The sequence below is a fragment of the Leptodactylus fuscus genome, chromosome 6 (assembly GCF_031893055.1).
Source record: "Leptodactylus fuscus isolate aLepFus1 chromosome 6, aLepFus1.hap2, whole genome shotgun sequence".
Lineage (NCBI taxonomy): Eukaryota > Metazoa > Chordata > Amphibia > Anura > Leptodactylidae > Leptodactylus > Leptodactylus fuscus.
In genome coordinates, this window is record NC_134270.1 from 144,237,519 (window position 1) to 144,258,796 (window position 21,278).

Here is a 21,278-nt window from a genome sequence, read left to right on the forward strand (position 1 = left end):
GTACTGTGACATCACTGTGTATATTATCCCTGTACTGTGACATCACTGTGTGTATTATGCCTGTACTGTGACATCACTGTGTGTATTATCCCTGTACTGTGACATCACTGTGTGTATTATCCCTGTACTGTGACATCACTGTGTGTATTATCTCTGTACTGTGACATCACTGTGTGTATTATGCCTGTACTGTGACATCACTGTGTGTATTATCCCTATACTGTGACATCACTGTGTGTATTATCCCTGTACTGTGACATCACTGTGTGTATTATCCCTGTACTGTGACATCACTGTGTGTATTATCCCTGTACTGTGACATCACTGTGTGTATTATCCCTGTACTGTGACATCACTGTGTATTATCCCTGTACTGTGACATCACTGTGTGTATTATCTCTGTACTGTGACATCACTGTGTGTATTATCTCTGTACTGTGACATCACTGTGTGTATTATCCCTATAGTGTGACATCACTGTGTGTATTATCTCTGTACTGTGACATCATTGTGTATATTATCCCTGTACTGTGACATCACTGTGTGTATTATCCCTGTACTGTGACATCACTGTGTATATTATCCCTGTACTGTGACATCACTGTCTGTATTATCCCTGTACTGTGACATCACTCAAGTTATCATGACCTTGGTTGCTTAACATGAAGAGACATATGAAAGCCCCCGATCTATTGAACTTCTCATCAATGTGACATTTAATCAGATGTGATTGTAAATTTGTTTTAAAATGACAAAAAAAAACTAATTGTAACATTTATCCTTCATGGTCATAGTGCAGTACAAGTGGGACTTGACACTAAAGGTCATCATAGTTATTGGAGCAACATAGCTATCCAGTGCTGTAGCCATGAAGCAGCAAGTGAAAATGGTAATAATAAATAGTGTATATTTTATATACTATGTTACTACATTTATACGTGTTACAACCAAAGGCTTAGGTTGAAGCTCCTGGGTCCCAGTGCAAAATCTGTAATGGGGCCCCCACTTACCATGTACATTCCTCCCAACCATACTGGATACAGTGGGACAGTCCCCAGATTCTGGGTACAGTCCGGCTGTTCTGGTTGCAGGGAGGAATGTCCCAGTTTTGACTGATCTTCATCCTCAGTGGGCAGATGAGTTGAATACAACGGTGATGTCTGCTCCCTGTTTCACCACTCTGCCCTTGTCTCTCCTCTAGGAGCTCAAAGTAGAAGTAGAAGGGGTTAAATATGCCTTAGTGCACAGACTGCCGCACGTTCCATCCCTCTTTTTGCCCTTTGAAAGTTGGGTTTGCATGTGCTATGTATAATACTGGTGTCTTCTTATGTTGTAGCGAAGCCTTTGGGCCACCTGAGTCTCCAGGGCCCAATAGCGATTGTTACCTCTGCACCCTCCATACATACCGTATGCCCCTCTGCTGAAATTGACATCATTATAGATCTCTATTATACAGTGAATTCTGTGTCAGCCAAGGCATGGTCGGTCTGGGAAATGAGGCCATCAGACAGAGTATGGTCCCCAAAGCAAATATGGCCATCTGAACAGACCCTAAATATCAGGAATCAGCGGCACTCCCAATCATGTGGGCTACACAATAGTTACAATCAATCAGTAGTGCTATAAGACGTCTTCATGTAGAAAGGGCCTTTTCCAAATTTATTCAAAAATTTCTTGAAGGAATAATGGAGGAAGACATAACAGACAAGTGTGAGAAAAAATGGTCTAGAATTACTAAAGCAGACACCTCCGTATATCTCAGTCACCAAGGTGACTGCATTGGACATTGGTGTGTTCAGATGTTATAGCACCAGAACTCTATGTATATGTTGTCTGTCCAACAGGGCAGAGGGAGCTATATAGATATCCTAAAACGTCATTGTCATTGACATGCCAGATATATACCAGTTCAAAGACATGGCCGGCATGTGCCTATAGTCATCCCTCTCACAAATAACTCAATTGGCACAATATTCAAAGACATTAAACGGGTGGTCGGACTGGTGGAGCATCCAGACAGTGACCTCCTACAGCAGATGCAGACTATCTCAGTCTGGGTGGGAAGTTGTTGTTGACCTCTTAGCCACTCAATGGGTTAATGACTGCTTTATTGAGTGACCTCAATGGGCACAGATCGGACAAGACACTTAACGTGGAAAATAACTTGTCACTTGTCTGGGAAATATAGTCACAGCTGAGATTCCTGGATCAATGGATGGCTGTAAGAACACCGCCCTGAAGTTCTGCCCGCTCCATTAGACGGGTTTGTAAACTACAAGTCTGCGCTGAGCCATAGTAAACAAGATCTAGTAGGCTAAGACGGCGTACAAGACAAGAAAATAGATGCCGGCTGCTTTAAGGGATATGTGATCAGCCAAGTGACAAGAATCTGATTGCATGGCTTTATGAGGAGGTAAACTACGGCTCTGTATACATTGTGTTCAAGCTAGCCAGAGGGTATATACAGCCTACTCACTCAGTATATATATACAGAAAACATGAACTGACTGCATTATAAACAGTTTAAGAAAACCCACCAAGAACGCAACATGTCTCCATGAATAGATGACCATGCAGCAGCAGGAACATGGCAAGGGGTCACCAAGCTCCAAACAGGAATGTCTTCACCAAACTTTGTAGACATCTACTAGAACATGGTGGGTGGCTGGCATCGGTCACTACATAGCTGACCTAAATTTAGGTAGTTCTATCTTTACAGTTGTTGTGGAATTGTGAGTCTCTGGCCAAATAAATCCCAAAAATTTCCATCTAGTTATATGTGTTATACAAAAGTGAAGAGGAAACCAAACCCTAGAACATCAGTTCATCTCCAATTTATCAGACGTTTTCTAGGGTCTTGATGGGTGAAATGCAGTAGTAGATCGCATTGAAAATTTTGTTAAGTAGAATGCTGGGCAAACATTTTAAGCAGGAAAAAACAATGCAGAGTAAGAATGCTTTCAGAAATAAAAGGGTTAATAGATTATTTTTGTCAATTCCTAAAATGAAATGAATGAAGAAAAGGGAAATGTAAATCCCATCAATATTTGGTGTGACCTTTGCCCTTTGCCTTCCATCAGTTCTTCTCGGTACTTGCAGACAGTTTTTGGCAGAAATCGGCAGGGAGGTTGTTCCCGCCATCTTGGAAAACTAAGCCCAGATCTTTTGTGGATGTAGGCTTAGTCCAATCCGTCTGTCTCTTCATGTCATCCAAGACAGACTGGACAATGATGAGATCAGGGCTATATCTGTGGGGCCATATTATCCCTTCCAGGACTCCTCCTCTAAAGAGCAAAGGTCACACCAAATATTGATGGGATTTACTTTTCTCTTTTCTTCATTAATGTTATTTTGTTAATTGTCAAATATAAATTTTTAACCCTTCTATTTCTGAAATCATTGTACCTTTGTGAAACCCTATTACACATTGAACCACAGTATTGATATCACTGCCATAATATTCTAATGCACATTCTGGATAATTCTAGAGATCGGTGGAGGTTCGGGCTTCCAAACCTGCAATCTTCTGAAATATCTCACTAATGTGCTGTAAGATTACTAAAACCAGATGCTCACTAGACGTTACCCTGCGCTCCCACCTCCGTTCTCCTTTGTCTTGGCTCTCCTGAAGGTCTACTTAAAATGCTGCCATGGTCTATATCAATATCATTAAGTGTATATTCACACAGGCACTCTGGCTTCCAGAACAATGGTGATAACAGAAGTGTCGAAAATTAGAAATGATGGACGCCAATGGAGCCAAAATGATCCCTTGAATATAATGGAGTCCAATGGCCTTCCATTCTAGAGTCCAGCATTTGGATGGCTCCAAATGTCCTGCAATTTCTAATGGATCATGGACGGAGTCTACAATGTGATCTTAGGCTAACTCTTGTGTTACTCTTCTTGTGACATAAGACAGAGCTATAATGTAACTAACAAATCTTTCAAGCCCAATGGTAACTCTGTATTACAAATCTTTTTTTTTTTATGTAGTTTGTGAGGCCCATACAGGGATCACAATGTACATTTCTTTTCCTATCAGTACGTCTTTGTAGAATGGGAGGAAATCCATACAAACACGGGGAGAACATACAAACTCCATGCAGATGTTGTTCCTGCCGGGATTTGAACCCAGGACTCCAGCGCTGCAATGCTAACCACTGAGCCACCGTGTTGCCCCTCTGTAATACAAATCTACCATCAGCCATTTATAATACTTATGTCTTCTATGTGGCAAATGATCCTTTACCTTCTGAGTCTAAGATCTATTATCCTCTGCACCTCCCTGTTATGGTGGAAAATGAATATAACTAAGGCTTCAACCTCTTAAAGGGGTTTTCCAGGCAAAAATTTTTTTTTTTGTTTTAAATGTCTTAGTGTTATTACTGGGTTAATAAGTACCCCCATATACCTTTAGCAGTGTTTTGAATGGTTTCTGGGTGTCTCTGGTAGCTCCTGGCATCCTCTGCATTTGTATACTTGGTGTAGCTTCCTGCTGTGCAACTTCCACACTATGTCCCCCTCTTGACCCCCTCCTCTCTCACTCCATTACACCCCCTCCCTGTCTCCCTAGTTATCCCACTGACTAGTAGCCCTTCCCAATTAACTAACTCAGAATGGAGCTCAACTTTGGTCAAGAAGAGGCCAAATACCAATAATACATCATGTATATACTTATTTACTGGCTGATATACACTCACCGGCCACTTTATTAGGTAGACCATGCTAGTAACGGGTTGGACCCCCTTTTGCCTTCAGAACTGCCTCAATTCTTCGTGGCATAGATTCAACAAGGTGCTGAAAGCATTCCTCAGAGATTTTGGTCCATATTGACATGATGGCATCACACAGTTGCCGCAGATTTGTCGGCTGCACATCCATGATGCGAATCTCCCGTTCCACCACATCCCAAAGATGCTCTATTGGATTGAGATCTGGTGACTGTGGAGGCCATTGGAGTACAGTGAACTCATTGTCATGTTCAAGAAACCAGTCTGAGATGATTCCAGCTTTATGACATGGCATTGCATTATCCTGCTGAAAGTAGCCATCAGATGTTGGGTACATTGTGGTCATAAAGGGATGGACATGGTCAGCAACAATACTCAGGTAGGCTTTGGCGTTGCAACGATGCTCAATTGGTACCAAGGGGCCCAAAGAGTGCCAAGAAAATATTCCCCACACCATGACACCACCACCACCAGCCTGAACCGTTGATACAAGGCAGGATGGATCCATGCTTTCATGTTGTTGACGCAAAATTCTGACCCTACCATCCGAATGTCGCAGCAATTTTCCAATCTTCAATTGTCCAATTTTGATGAGCTTGTGCAAATTGTAGCCTCAGTTTCCTGTTCTTAGCTGAAAGGAGTGGCACCTGGTGTGGTCTTCTGCTGCTGTAGCCCATCTGCCTCAAAGTTGGACGTACTGTGCGTTCAGAGATGCTCTTCTGGCTACCTTGGTTGTAACGGGTGGCTATTTGAGTCACTGTTGCCTTTCTATCAGCTCGAACCAGTCTGGCCATTCTCCTCTGACCTCTGGCATCAACAACGCATTTCCGCCCACAGAACTGCCGCTCACTGGATGTTTTTTCTTTTTCGGACCATTCTCTTTAAACCCTAGAGATGGTTGTGCGTGAAAATCCCAGTAGATCAGCAGTTTCTGAAATACTCAGACCAGCCCTTCTGGCACCAACAACCATGCCACGTTCAAAGGCACTCAAATCACCTTTCTTCCCCATACTGATGCTCGGTTTGAACTGCAGGAGATTGTCTTGACCATGTCTACATGCCTAAATGCACTGAGTTGCCGCCATGTGATTGGCTGATTAGAAATTAAGTGTTAACGAGCAGTTGGACAGGTGTACCTAATAAAGTGGCCGGTGAGTGTAGGTTAGTAAATTTCACCCTTTGCAATAAATATAGATTGTTTGTCTTTAGAATGAAACAAATGAATCACAGTAAGATTAAAGGGTAAGAGGGTCCGTTGTGGAGCGCAGAACATCCAGACAATAGTAGAGATGGTGGTGAGGACGTATGATTCATCCTCAGACCTCTCCGTTGCTTCACTGCACCCACTGTACCTGTGCAACGGCCTGGAACTTGTTGTAAAGCTATCACCATAGTTACATAAAATCAGCCATAAATGCTTCTTGTATGATGCCCGCTCTGCAGCGGCCCGGGGTACATACAAGGACTTCAATAAAATTAGGCATCTAAGGTTTTTACAAGGGAATAGATCTGCAAAGCAACATGTTACAGATTGTAGGCAACAACAAAAGAGCCCTGATGTAGAGGCCGAGTGCTCAGAGAAGATGGAGCGGCCGCACTAGTCCTCAATCCATCACTGAGGAGTTTATAGCAAAATGTAATGTATCACTTTACAGTGCCCTGCAGACGGCCAGCTGTAGATGTCACCAAAGTGCCACCGACAGATGTTTCAGCATGCCAGCCCCAAATGTCACCAGTGTTAACTCAGATCCCTCCAGTGCCTGCCAAAGGTGCCATTTTACCCCTCAGAACCCCAGAGTGACGAACAGAATTCCCCCAGTCTGCTGTCCTGTGCTGGGCTTATATCTGTGTATAATGTAGTGCTGACGTCCATATGTTACATGCAGTAACTAATGTGGGGAAACATTACATGCTGTGAAGGAACCAGACAAACAGTATATGATAGAGGAGAGAAGCTGCGCTCTGTGATATATAGGGTTATATGATAGAGGAGAGAAGCTGAGCTCTGTGATATATAGGGTTATATGATAGAGGAGAGAAGCTGAGCTCTGTGATATATAGGGTTATATGATAGAGGAGAGAAGCTGAGCTCTGTGATATATAGGGTTATATGATAGAGGAGAGAAGCTGAGCTCTGTGATATATAGGGTTATATGATAGAGGAGAGAAGCTGAGCTCTGTGATATATAGGGTTATATGATAGAGGAGAGAAGCTGAGCTCTGTGATATATAGGGTTATATGATAGAGGAGAGAAGCTGAGCTCTGTGATATATAGGGTTATATGATAGAGGAGAGAAGCTGAGCTCTGTGATATATAGGGTTATATGATAGAGGAGAGAAGCTGAGCTCTGTGATATATAGGGTTATATGATAGAGGAGAGAAGCTGAGCTCTGTGATATATAGGGTTATATGATAGAGGAGAGAAGCTGAGCTCTGTGATATATAGGGTTATATGATAGAGGAGAGAAGCTGAGCTCTGTGATATATAGGGTTATATGATAGAGGAGAGAAGCTGAGCTCTGTGATATATAGGGTTATATGATAGAGGAGAGAAGCTGAGCTCTGTGATATATAGGGTTATATGATAGAGGAGAGAAGCTGAGCTCTGTGATATATAAGGTTATATGATAGAGGAGAGAAGCTGAGCTCTGTGATATATAGGGTTATATGATAGAGGAGAGAAGCTGAGCTCTGTGATATATAGGGTTATATGATAGAGGAGAGAAGCTGAGCTCTGTGATATATAGGATTACATGATAGAGGAGAGAAGCCGAGCTCTGTGATATATAGGGTTATATGATAGAGGAGAGAAGCCGAACTCTGTGATATATAGGGTTATATGATAGAGGGAGAGAAGCTGGGCTCTGTGATATATAGGGTTATATGATAGAGGAGAGAAGCCGAGCTCTGTGATATATAGTGTTATATGATAGAGGAGAGAAGCTGAACTCTGTGATATATAGGGTTATATGATAGAGGGAGAGAAGCTGGGCTCTGTGATATATAGGGTTATATGATAGAGGAGAGAAGCTGAACTCTGTGATATATAGGGTTATATGACAGAGGGAGAGAAGCTGAGCTCTGTGATATATAGGGTTATATGATAGAGGAGAGAAGCTGAGCTCTGTGATATATAGGGTTATATGATAGAGGAGAGAAGCTGAGCTCGGTGATATATAGGTTATATGATAGAGGAGAGAAGCTGAGCTCTGTGATATATGGGGTTATATGATAGAGGAGAAGCTGAACTCTGTGATATATAGGGTTATATGATAGAGGGAGAGAAGCTGAGCTCTGTGATATATAGGGTTATATGATAGAGGAGAGAAGCTGAGCTCTGTGATATATAGGGTTATATGATAGAGGAGAGAAGCTGAGCTCTGTGATATATAGGGTTATATGATAGAGGAGAGAAGCTGAGCTCTGTGATATATAGGGTTATATGATAGAGGGAGAGAAGCTGAGCTCTGTGATATATACAGTTATATGATAGAGGGAGAAAAGCTGAGCTCTGTGATATATAGGGTTATATGATAAAGGAGAGAAGCTTAGCTCTGTGATATATAGGGTTATATGATAGAGGAGAGAAGCTGAACTCTGTGATATATAGGGTTATATGATAGAGGGAGAGAAGCTGAGCTCTATGATATATAGGGTTATATGATAGAGGAGAGAAGCTGAGCTCTGTGATATATAGGGTTATATGATAGAGGAGAGAAGCTGAGCTCTGTGATATATAGGGTTATATGATAGAGGAGAGAAGCTGAGCTCTGTGATATATAGGGTTATATAATAGAGGGAGAGAAGCTGAGCTCTGTGATATATACAGTTATATGATAGAGGGAGAGAAGCTGAGCTATGTGATATATAGGGTTATATGATAGAGGAGAGAAGCTGAGCTATGTGATATATAGGTTATATGATAGAGGAGAGAAGCTGAGCTCTGTGATATATAGGGTTATATGATAGAGGAGAGAAGCTGAGGTCTGTGATATATAGGGTTATATGATAGAGGAGAGAAGCTGAGCTCTGTGATATATAGGGTTATATAATAGAGGAGAGAAGCTGAGCTCTGTGATATATAGGGTTATATGATAGAGGAGAGAAGCTGAGCTCTGTGATATATAGGGTTATATGATAGAGGAGAGAAGCTGAGCTCTGTGATATATAGGGTTATATGATAGAGGAGAGAAGCTGAGCTCTGTGATATATAGGATTATATGATAGAGGAGAGAAGCTGACCTCTGCGATATATAGGGTTATATGATAGAGGAGAGAAGCTGAGCTCTGCGATATATTGGGTTATATGATAGAGGAGAGAAGCTGAGCTCTGTGATATATAGGGTTATATGATAGAGGAGAGAAGCTGAGCTCTGTGATATATTGGGTTATATGATAGAGGAGAGAAGCTGAGCTCTGTGATATATAGGGTTATATGATATAGAGAGAGAAGCTGAGCTCTGTGATATATAGGGTTATATGATAGAGGAGAGAAGCTGAGCTCTGTGATATATAGGGTTATATGATAGAGGAGAGAAGCTGAGCTCTGTGATATATAGGGTTATATGATAAAGGAGAGAAGCTTAGCTCTGTGATATATAGGGTTATATGATAGAGGAGATAAGCTGAGCTCTGTGATATATAAGGTTATATGATAGAGGAGAGAAGCTGAGCTCTGTGATATATAGGGTTATATGATAGAGGAGAGAAGCTGAGCTCAGTGATATATAGGGTTATATGATAGAGGAGAGAAGCTGAGCTATGTGATATATAGGTTATATGATAGAGGAGAGAAGCTGAGCTCTGTGATATATAGGGTTATATGATAGAGGAGAGAAGCTGAGGTCTGTGATATATAGGGTTATATGATAGAGGAGAGAAGCTGAGCTCTGTGATATATAGGGTTATATAATAGAGGAGAGAAGCTGAGCTCTGTGATATATAGGGTTATATGATAGAGGAGAGAAGCTGAGCTCTGTGATATATAGGGTTATATGATAGAGGAGAGAAGCTGAGCTCTGTGATATATAGGGTTATATGATAGAGGAGAGAAGCTGAGCTCTGTGATATATAGGATTATATGATAGAGGAGAGAAGCTGAGCTCTGTGATATATAGGGTTATATGATAGAGGAGAGAAGCTGAGCTCTGCGATATATTGGGTTATATGATAGAGGAGAGAAGCTGAGCTATGTGATATATAGGGTTATATGATATAGAGAGAGAAGCTGAGCTCTGTGATATATAGGGTTATATGATAGAGGAGAGAAGCTGAGCTCTGTGATATATAGGGTTATATGATAGAGGAGAGAAGCTGAGCTCTGTGATATATAGGGTTATATGATAGAGGAGAGAAGCTGAGCTCTGTGATATATAGGGTTATATGATAGAGGAGAGAAGCTGAGCTCTGCGATATATTGGGTTATATGATAGAGAGAAGCTGAGCTCTGTGATATATAGGGTTATATGATATAGAGAGAGAAGCTGAGCTCTGTGATATATAGGGTTATATGATAGAGGAGAGAAGCTGAGCTCTGTGATATATAGGTTATATGATAGAGAGAAGCTGAGCTCTGTGATATATAGGGTTATATGATAGAGGAGAGAAGCTGAGCTCTGTGATATATAGGGTTATATGATAGAGGAGAGAAGCTGAGCTCTGTGATATATAGGGTTATATGATAGAGGAGAGAAGCTGAGCTCTGTGATATATAGGATTATATGATAGAGGAGAGAAGCTGAGCTCTGTGATATATAGGGTTATATGATAGAAGGTGAGAAGCTGAGCTCTGTGATGTATAGGGTTATATGATGGAGGAGAGAAGCTGAGCTCTGTGATATATAGGGTTATATGATAGAAGGTGAGAAGCTGAGCTCTGTGATATATAGGGTTATATGATAGAGGAGAGAAGCTGAGCTCTGTGATATATAGGGTTATATGATAGAGGAGAGAAGCTGAGCTCTGTGATATATAGAGTTATATGATAGAGGAGAGAAGCTGAGCTCTGTGATATATAGGGTTATATGATAGAGGAGAGAAGCTGAGCTCTGTGATATATAGGGTTATATGATAGAGGAGAGAAGCTGAGCTCTGTGATATATAGGATTATACTGTATGATAGAGGAGAGAAGCTGAGCTCTGTGATATATAGGATTATACTGTATGATAGAGGAGAGAAGCTGAGCTCTGTGATATATAGGGTTATATGATAGAGGAGAGAAGCTGAGCTCTGTGATATATAGGGTTATATGATAGAGGAGAGAAGCTGAGCTCTGTGATATATAGGATTATATGATAGAGGAGAGAAGCTGAGCTCTGTGATATATAGGGTTATATGATAGAAGGTGAGAAGCTGAGCTCTGTGATATATAGGGTTATATGATAGAGGAGAGAAGCTGAGCACTGTGATATATAGGGTTATATGATAGAGGAGAGAAGCTGAGCTCTGTGATATATAGGGTTATATGATAGAGGAGAGAAGCTGAGCTCTGTGATATATAGGATTATACTGTATGATAGAGGAGAGAAGCTGAGCTCTGTGATATATAGGATTATACTGTATGATAGAGGAGAGAAGCTGAGCTCTGTGATATATAGGGTTATATGATAGAGGAGAGAAGCTGAGCTCTGTGATATATAGGGTTATATGATAGAGGAGAGAAGCTGAGCTCTGTGATATATAGGGTTATATGATAGAGGAGAGAAGCTGAGCTCTGTGATATATAGGGTTATATGATAGAGGAGAGAAGCTGAGCTCTGTGATATCTAGGATTATACTGTATGATAGAGGAGAGAAGCTGAGCTCTGTGATATATAGGATTATACTGTATGATAGAGGAGAGAAGCTGAGCTCTGTGATATATAGGGTTATATGATAGAGGAGAGAAGCTGAGCTCTGTGATATATAGGGTTATATGATAGAAGGTGAGAAGCTGAGCTCTGTGATATATAGGGTTATATGATAGAGGAGAGAAGCTGAGCTCTGTGATATATAGGGTTATATGATAGAGGAGAGAAGCTGAGCTCTGTGATATATAGGGTTATATGATAGAGGAGAGAAGCTGAGCTCTGTGATATATAGGGTTATATGATAGAGGAGAGAAGCTGAGCTCTGTGATATATAGGATTATACTGTATGATAGAGGAGAGAAGCTGAGCTCTGTGATATATAGGATTATACTGTATGATAGAGGAGAGAAGCTGAGCTCTGTGATATATAGGGTTATATGATAGAGGGAGATAAGCTGAGCTCTGTAGTATATAGGGTTATATGATAGAGGAGAGAAGCTGAGCTCTGTAGTATATAGGGTTATATGATAGAGGAGAGAAGCTAAGTTCTGTAAGGACATGTAGACATCTTCCCAGGATAATTTCTAGTGCCAGTTTTGCACTGCTGTACCCCATAGTTGTCACTTGTATCTCACTGCTTCTGTTACTAGACAACACCCCTAAAATATATCAGAATCAGTGTGTCTGACTTTACCCAATCTAGCCCTGTCTCTATGAATATAAGACCGGCTTGCATTCACCTATGTATTATAGTCATGGCCCAGCCTTTAGAGCAGGTTGCTTTGGATCTGTTTGGAGAAGATGTATATGCCAGTGAGGCAACGTCTGCCGGTTATCTTATGTAATCATCTGCCAACTGTTCTAATTCCCATCACTAGTAATGTATCTTCCCAGTAGTGCAATCATGCAAAATCTGTTCTAGCAGATATATTCTAGAGCCGTAGCATCAGCGGCAGGTCTATCTGAAATGGGTTAATGAGGCTTGCTGGGCCCGCATATCATTGACTGGAAATGCCAGCTGTTTGCTTTGTAGTGATTGCGGGGGAAAAAAAAGGGATGAAGGGAATCCATTGGTGTCTCTGACCTCGGCCTACTCACTTCTCTATCTTCTTACTGTTTGCACTTGGCAAGGGTTCTACAAGACTTGAGTGGTGTCCACTTAACACTGTCATGCAGGATGGGTGTTGGGCTGATATTATTTCAGTAATGGGGGGGCTGTCCTGAGACTTTCGGCTCTCTGTGACATTGATAGGACAGATGCAAGCATTCCCATTTATTGCTTATGAGAGCGCTCAATATCAAAATCCGCAGACTGCCGCGAATCTTCTGGCGATCTGTGATGTTTAAGTTACATACATACATTTCCATTATAGGACTGGGTTGTAACATTGGTGTGGATTCTGCAAACGAAGGTCTGCAACAAATACCTGATGTGTGAATTGAGCCTAAGTATATAAAAACGTATTCAAATAAATCCTGCAATATATCCATCGAAGTAATGGATTTACCAAAGTGTAAAATTCCACATGGATCACATAGACTCCAAGATTCGGAAATCGGAGACGGGTTTTCTCCAATATTATTGCTATACACGTCGCTGTAGACTGGTTATATACAATGTCCTAACAACCTCCACCATAACAGAAGAAGAGCATGTTCTCACATTTGGGATTTGTGTGTGTATACACCATGCAACAAATAGGTTTCAGTCAGCTACACAACAGACGTGTGTTTCTTCATGAGTAGGCTGCAAATATGATAACTCTCTATCAGATAAACTATTGTGACGTCACAACTTTCTGCCTGGTAAACTATTGTGACATCATAACTCTCTATATAGAAAATTACTATATTGCAACTTTCTTTCTCTTTGGTAAGTTTTTTGTGACATCACAACTCTTTCTGCCATATAAACTATTGTGACATCACAACTCTGTTGGGTGAGCTGTTATGATATCATAACTTTCTATGTTGTAAGCTGTTGTGACATCACAACGTTCTTTCTGTTGGGTAAGTTTCCATGACATCACAACTCTTTCTGCCAAGAAAACTACTGTGACATCACAACTCTCTAAATTTCTGTGACATCACAACTCTCTCTCAAATCAGGATTTCCTCACACTTTGCGGTAACGAATCGAAGGCAGCATTGGGAGCATGTGTTAACTGAAACTGACTGCTAACACCCTGCTCCATAACCTCCAGTTGGAGCACAGCTCCGATTGGCATTTTAACCCCTTGGATGCTGTGGTCAAACATGACCGCAGCATCCTAGGGGTTCCGCCATGTTACATGTACCCCTCGGTACCCCTTGTGGCAAGAATGGGGGGGTGCCGACAGGGCAGTGACATAAGGTACAGATGTGTGGCCTGTTGGAAATAGCCAGGGCCCCAGATCACCATGATAGCGTTCAGGGAAAACCTGGTTCCATGACCGCTATACATACTGCTAATGGAGAGGGGGCTGGCGATCATTAGATGCCAGGCCAGGTGAGGTGATTAAAAATAAAAATACTGATACTCACCTGTCCTGGGCTCAGCATCCACTCTGGAGCTCTTCTGGCTGGTGACTGAGGTCCTGCTCCAAAGGCCTCACTGCTGGAGCCTGTGATCGGGCCCCAGTGGTTATGTGGAATGAGCCAGCGTAATGACATCATTGTGCCCCATGTGACCGTAGAGCCCCAATCATAGGCCCCAGCAGCGACTTTTGGGGAGCAGGACCTCAGTCGCAAGGAAGAAAGGGAGTGAGCAGGACGCTGCAGACTACCGGATATTCAGACCCCAGAGTATAATAATAGCACAAGCTCTAGGGATAGGGGAAGGTCTTGGGAGCATATAATGCTTTGTAGGAGCCACTGATTTTTTTTTATTTTTTTTTATCCCCATAGGGGATTGAAGCAGCAACAATACACGTATACTACTGCTACTTACTACTGTGACAAAAATTGATCTTAAGATCTTTATTATTAGTAATACTTCTTATTCAACAAGTCTTATATGTTCCCAGACCTAATGGCAAAAATACCCTTGCTTCAGCTATTGCACGCTAAGAATCTACCCCAACGGAATGAGACAAAAGGGGGATTTTCCGAGACAAAAGGCTACCATTTCTATATACAATGGCCACTTCTTAAACTGCTGGCCCAGCTGCTCTCTCTGTCCGAGGATCTTATTCTTTCTGAATGGGGGAAGTGGTGAGATGTGAGCTTTCAAGAATTGCTTAAGTGAGTTCATGGAATGGGAACGGAAACTCAAAAAAAAAAAATACTTGCTTGCAAACATACACGTATACGATATATAAGGATGGGGCAGTAAATGTATTATAGTAAGGGTAATGGCTAATAAAGTAAGTTATTGACTGCTAGACCTATGTGGAATGCCTGGATGCTTGGCTGCTACCAAAATTTAAGGGAAGACCCAGAGATGGAGCCACTACTTTGACTAAGAATTTTACAACGCGATTTTGGCGCATTTTTGGTGCATCTAAGCCACACATCCACATGTCTTAAAATGTTTTTTGCAGGTTTTTTCCCTTTGAGGACAAGTTGTCTGTATGGGCATAAGTTAATAAGTGTTAAGACATCCTGGGGTATTTCAATGGCTTAAAGGGGACCTTTCACCATCCCCACCAACTCTTTTCCATTGCAATATTTCCATTCTGATCTTCTGATTCTGGCACATTTGGAATTTTTTTCTCTAGCCCCACCATTCATGAGCAATCAATGCTCAACCGGATAGGCTCATCAGGCTCTGTCGAGAGGGCAGTCCTGGAGTCATGGACCGCCCATCTGACAGTAGAGAGCCTAATCAACATATCTAGTGATGATCCTAACAACATTGATTGTTCGGCAATGGTAGGGGCTAGAGAAAAAAAAATCCAACTGTGCCAGAATCAGTGGAGCAATGCCAATTGGTGGGTGCAAAAATTTGGATTATTGGGGTGGTAAAAGACCCTCTTTAATCCCTTCCCATTGATCATTCATTTTATATCAGTCTACTTTTCCTAGTGAAAGTTCTAGATTTTACTAGTAATTGCACCGCCGAGCAACCAACTCCCTCGGCCGCCCCGTGCCCCAGTGTAATTGCATCGCATGGAATGTACTAGAAGATTACATTTCTAATTGGGGAGCTCTGGGCAGGAGATCACATTTTCAGGATATTTCGGAGAGATTATGAGCTGAGGCCATACACTGGCACAAAACTGCAAAGTAGTATGTGTATATTTAATGGGAAGGCGTTGAGTCTCAAACAAGCAATTGCCTGCATATTCCAGCCCTCGGCTTATAAATCAGGTGTTATGTCATCACATCAATGACATCATAGTCCACAGAATGTTAGAAATTATTTCCAGGGGCTATTTACTGCTAAGTGTTGGAGAAACAGGTCATAAAAAGGGATTATGTAATAAATGTTATATTTTGACTTTTATGTAAACTTATGCAATTTTTTTACTTTATAGTTGTTTTTTGTTTTTGTTTCTACATTGTACTTCGGTTACTTTCTACGTAAATCAATTTTCTGCCAGTGAATATGATATGTTCTTGTTCACACCCAGAGGCTAATACTTGTCACATGTTAAGGTTTGCTTTAATTGTAATCCCTGTAGGCAAACCTGTACAAGGTAAACATCCAGAACGTTAAACTGATACATTGTAGCAAACTATCAGTACAGATGAAAGATTTGTTCCGCTGATGTAAGGCCCTATTTATATCTACGTTCAGGTTTTTGGTCAGGAAATCCACATGGGGACCCCCCTTCCTGAACGGAAACCTATATGCAATAAAAAGCGGTTACCTGGGAAATCTGCGGACCCCATAGACTATAACGGGGTTCGTGTGGTTTCCGCTCGGTTTCCGCATGAAACATGCAGAGAGAAAAGTCCTGCAAACAATACTGTTGGGAAATTGAAACATAAAATATATTAGAAAATCCAGATAACTTTACATTATACAGTAATAATAAGAGTTCTCTGGGCTGGGGGGCATGTCTGATCAAATCAAATCAAATAGGCTTTATTGGCACATCCAAATGGATATTTGGCATTGCCAAAGCTAGTAAAGTGGGGGGGGGAGTTGGAGTCGAGGGGGAGCGTATGGGGGGGTGGGCTGGGTGATTTGGGGTATAACAGTCCATGGAGTCTCATCTTCCTCTTAGTTGGTGACCGCTATATGGGGAGGGGTGACTGATTTGGGGTATAACAGTCCATGGAGTCTCATCTTCCTCTTAGTTGGTGACCGCTATATAGGGAGGGGTGACTGATTTGGGGTACAACAGTCCATGGAGTCTCATCTTCCTCTTAGTTGGTGACAGCTGTAAGGGGTGGGGGAGTGATTTGGGGTATAACAGTCCACGGAGTCTCATCTTCCTCTTAGTTGGTGACAGCTGTATGGGGGTGGGGTGACTGATTTGGGGTATAACAGTCCGTGCAGTCTCATCTTCCTCTTAGTTGGTGACCGCTATATGGGGAGGTGGGGTGGGGTGGGGCGGATGGTTTGGGGTATAACAGATCATAGATAGGTGGAGTGCGATCTATTTCAGGAAGTCTGCAATGTGGAAACCTAGAAAGGTGAGGGAGCCCAAAGTAGAAGATGCACTTGTAGAAGATGACCTTGATTCATCATCATCAAAGTTTCCCGCAGCAAGAAGGGACTGGAGGTGCTTCGGCACTTGCAGGAGATCAGGAAGAAGGAGGGAAGATGATTAGCGATTTTCTGCCCCTTTCTGATCTCCTACAAGCACCCCCACCAGGACTGATAGCACTCATCATCATCATCATCATGATCAAAGTCCGGCACAGCAGGAGAGTGGTGGTGCTTGTATAAGGCCCAGGTGGGTCAGGTGGATTGGCAGCAGCCAGGGGGGGATAAGGTCTGTTGGACGGGCTCTTAAGTAAATCCTACGTTCCCCTCCTGTTGATATTTGACAGATCTTCTTTATCAGCACTAGAACAATCCCCTATTATAGCGCTTTGCATTTCTTGATACTGGGCTGAGCAGTGATTTACGAATTCATCGTGATCCAAGGTGGCGTCTTTATTGAGTCACACATAAAGCTACGAATGGGTGCAGGCGTTATCCTGGTCTAGCCTTAGGCCTCATGCACATAAAAAATGGACTTGAAAATGGACGCCACATCCTTTTTTTCACGGTTGTTTTTCCATTTTCGTGGATACATTTAGTCTGACGGAACGGTGAAAAAGGACAAAAATAAGACATGTCCTACATTTGACGGTGCTGCATGGAGGACTTTTTTCTTCACCGGTTTCAGTTTTAAAACAATGGACACCTGACAAACCCCGTTACCGTCAAGGGATTACTCTGGGCCCTGCGTGTTATCGCTATTTTAGCGGACCATCGAACGAGGACACTGTCGGGGTGACACTAGTGCAAAACAGACAAACATTGAAATGAATGTGTTGTAGAGTACAGCCATCACAAGGCCTTAGTGTTTTATATACTTGCCAGGACAAACAAGGGAAGACCTCGGGTTGAGGAGTTTGTTTGTTCTAATGTTTGCTCTCATGGCCTTACCATGTCTCAGCAAGGACTTGTCACATAGGACGCCCAATAAAACTCGCTGGGTCTGTCAACACTTCTGGCCTGTAGGGTAAATATCATAGTAGAGCGGATACATATAAAGCAGGTTTATATATAAACATTCCCTAGACGCTCATCGTCTCCATATCCAGTACCGATGTAGCAGAGCTAAGTTTGTCATATATCACAACGCAGTGTGATACGATGATCTTATGTGTATATTTTTGTACAATATAGTAATAATGCAGACTCCGCTACTTGACACGTTCAGCTCTGCTACATCTGTATCAAAAAGTTCTTGTGCAGGGGGTCCAGTAGTTACTCCGTCCAGCCAGGATACTTGTAGTCTAATCTCAGGGTGTGTGAATGGGTACAAGTCCCAGCAGGTGACTGTTGATACAACTGTTAGCTTGTGATCAGTGCCAGCAAGCTGTGGGGGGAAGGGAGGGGGCTTCTATTAAAGTCTGACAGCCTGACACCAAGCTCTGTCTCCACATTCCTCTGTCTTTGGTGCAGCTAAATTCGGAACACAGCCCTCCAATCGCATCAATGGAAGACACAGGGAGGGGGTCCTTCGAGGGGAGGCTTGCTTGACTGTAGGTGCCGGGGGTTTGTCCCTTTTTTTTTGTGGCAGGAACGGCTTGGTGGCTGGAGGTGTGTAGGAAACAAGTTGGAGCTGGCAGCCCCTCCTGAGAAGTACAAGCGAGAAGTTTAGCTGGAGCCTCCTGCAGGCATCCATCACTGGAAGGTATTATGTACTTATCATGCTTCATTAGGTGTAGACTGGGTGACGTGTGATGGCGCTCATCGATGGGTTCACACCCGCTTTCTAGCACTTTTCACTCTTTTCTTTCTGTCTAGTTTGTCTTACGTTTCAAGGCTACTTTCCCAGAATGCAATGGGTGGCATTGTCAGCCATAATGGGGACTCAGAGAATGCTGCTCCTATTACAAGGCGGCCCTGGCCGTACAAGCACCTGCGACTGTGTGAAACGTATAGGGGCATGGAACGTAACTTTTGGGAATTGTTGCCTTTTTGTACAGTCGCCTACATGAACGGGATAGAATTCCCCATCTATACATCAAGTAGTGTGTACCCCTCAATGTAACGTATTATACTATCTATATTATCTAGATAGTTTGTTACTTTTAGAATTGGTTACAGAAATTCGCACCTAAAACAGCCGTACAACTTGTCTGCGAGTTTCTGTCGTACGACTTTTCTAGCGTTGTGTTTGGTAGTAAAACACTGACAACTCACATGTGACTTCCATTGAAGTCTATGGTAAAAAAGTTACGTACAGCTTGTAATCGGTTTCGATTTTGTGCAATACCATAGAGATATATTTACATTTTTGTCGCCACGTAACTGTTGGCTAAGTTTATCAATCTTTTATGCCATGTTTAGCCAAACACTTTTGTGTCCCCTCTGTGTTTATGGAAGCCCGGTACTGGTTCATATGTGCGCAAGGGTCTCCGTCGTTGGGGACCCGAACGATAAAGAGCCGGGCTGCTAAAACAGAGGTTACCTGCAAACTGCCACAGACCCCATAGACTATAATGGAGTCCATTGGGGATCCACTGACTCTTCTCTCCACCGATTTTCCATTTTCTGCTGCGGAGTCTCCAACAGAGACATGAACCTAGCTATACATGGTAGCAGCAGATTGAGCCCCATTAAGGCTAATTTCCAATGTACATGTATATCTTCTGTTTCCTCGGCACCTTATGAAGTCAGCATGATATGGTCAAAACCACACTTAGGCCTTATTCACATGAACGTCATCGGTGAATTCGGCGAACATTGGTGATAAATAGACATATGGGTCCATTTTTGGCCTTATGCACATGACCATGATAAAAGGTAATCTGATTTCTACTTTACGAATGGCCAACACATAACCATTTTAAAACCTATGAAGTCTATGGGTGTATTCACATGTCCGTTTTTGTAACCATCAAAATGGATAAAGATAGAACATGTCAGTTTTTTTTTTAATGGATCATTCATTCTGTCCATCATAAAAAGGACATGTGAGTACACTCAGTGACTCTAAGGGTTGGTTCACACTAGCGCTTGTATTCCGTCCACAAGGAGTCCGCATGCAGACCACCCCAGACGGAATGCAATCGCAATTGCAAGCGAGGAGCCCATAGACTATAATGGGCTCCGTGTGCTTGCCACGCCCTACCCACACGAATGAATTGTGCGGGCAGTGCACGGCAAGCACACGGAGCCCATTATAGTCTATGGGCTCCGTGTGCTTCACCGCACAGCGCTTGCATTAGCGTTGATATTCCGTCCGGGGGGTCTCCATGCGGACTCCTTGCGGACGGAATACAAGCGTTAGTGTGAACCAACCCTAATCGGGGCAGATTTACTAAAACTGGTGTTTTGTATGAAAGTCTTAATAAAGGCCCTGACTGTCACAAAGCACACCTGACTTATCCAGGGACCCTCTTAATAAATCAGCCGCGTACCCGTGCACCAAAATGGAGGTCTAAGCCAATCAGGAACTGGCGTAGATTTCTTGTGTAACTTATGCCAGAAAGCTGGAATGAGTTATAATAAATTTGTTGGGCTGAGGTGTCTCTCGCACAGCCCTCGCCGCTCTCTGCCAAGCTTCACCCACATTTACGGTGCAGAACAAGTGGTATGGTACACATTTGGCACATGAAATTTGCGCCACATTATCACCCATCTATGCCAGAAAACTGGTGTTGATAAATTCACACAATATATTTAAAATGACTTTCTGATGGCCAACCGATGGACCCCATTCAGACATTGAAGAGGTGGATATCCACACCATCGACACCTCTCCCGCTTCCCCAGACTCATAGAATGCCGGAATCCAGACGCTTTTTTATTCAATTCCCTCCCCCGAACGGAAAGCGATGGAAGCCAGAATCCAACCTACTTGGGGCCTTACTGTGTACCATATAGTGTCCAAATAATAAGATCATATAGTGTCCTATACCATACATAGCCTCATTATCACTGCTATACAGTGCCCAAATAACATTGCCATAAGGTGCTTATATACGAGTGGCTACCTGTTTATCTAAATCGATCTCTACCCTGCCAGGCATGAAGATGATGGAGCTTTACAAATAACAGCAAATAATAGAAGTAGAATTTCACCCATTGATGACCATAGAGATTGTCGGATCGTAGAAAATCACAATGTGTAAATGCAACCTTGAGATGCCTTGGTAT

The 21,278-nt window shown here is 42.5% G+C and overlaps 2 protein-coding genes across 3 annotated transcripts in view; one reads left to right on the plus strand and one right to left on the minus strand.

The window, feature by feature from the left end:
- Positions 1 to 21,278, minus strand: part of RPRD1B (regulation of nuclear pre-mRNA domain containing 1B) — a 382,003-nt gene that overhangs the window by 101,046 nt on the left and 259,679 nt on the right. The gene's annotated exons all lie outside the window — the stretch shown is intronic.
- KIAA1755 (KIAA1755 ortholog) overlaps positions 18,693 to 21,278 on the plus strand; it is a 49,327-nt gene continuing 46,741 nt past the window's right edge. For both annotated transcript variants that reach the window (XM_075277453.1, XM_075277454.1), the window contains exon 1: positions 18,693 to 18,807. The gene's annotated coding sequence lies outside the window, so the exon portion shown is untranslated. The remainder of the gene's footprint in view (positions 18,808 to 21,278) is intronic.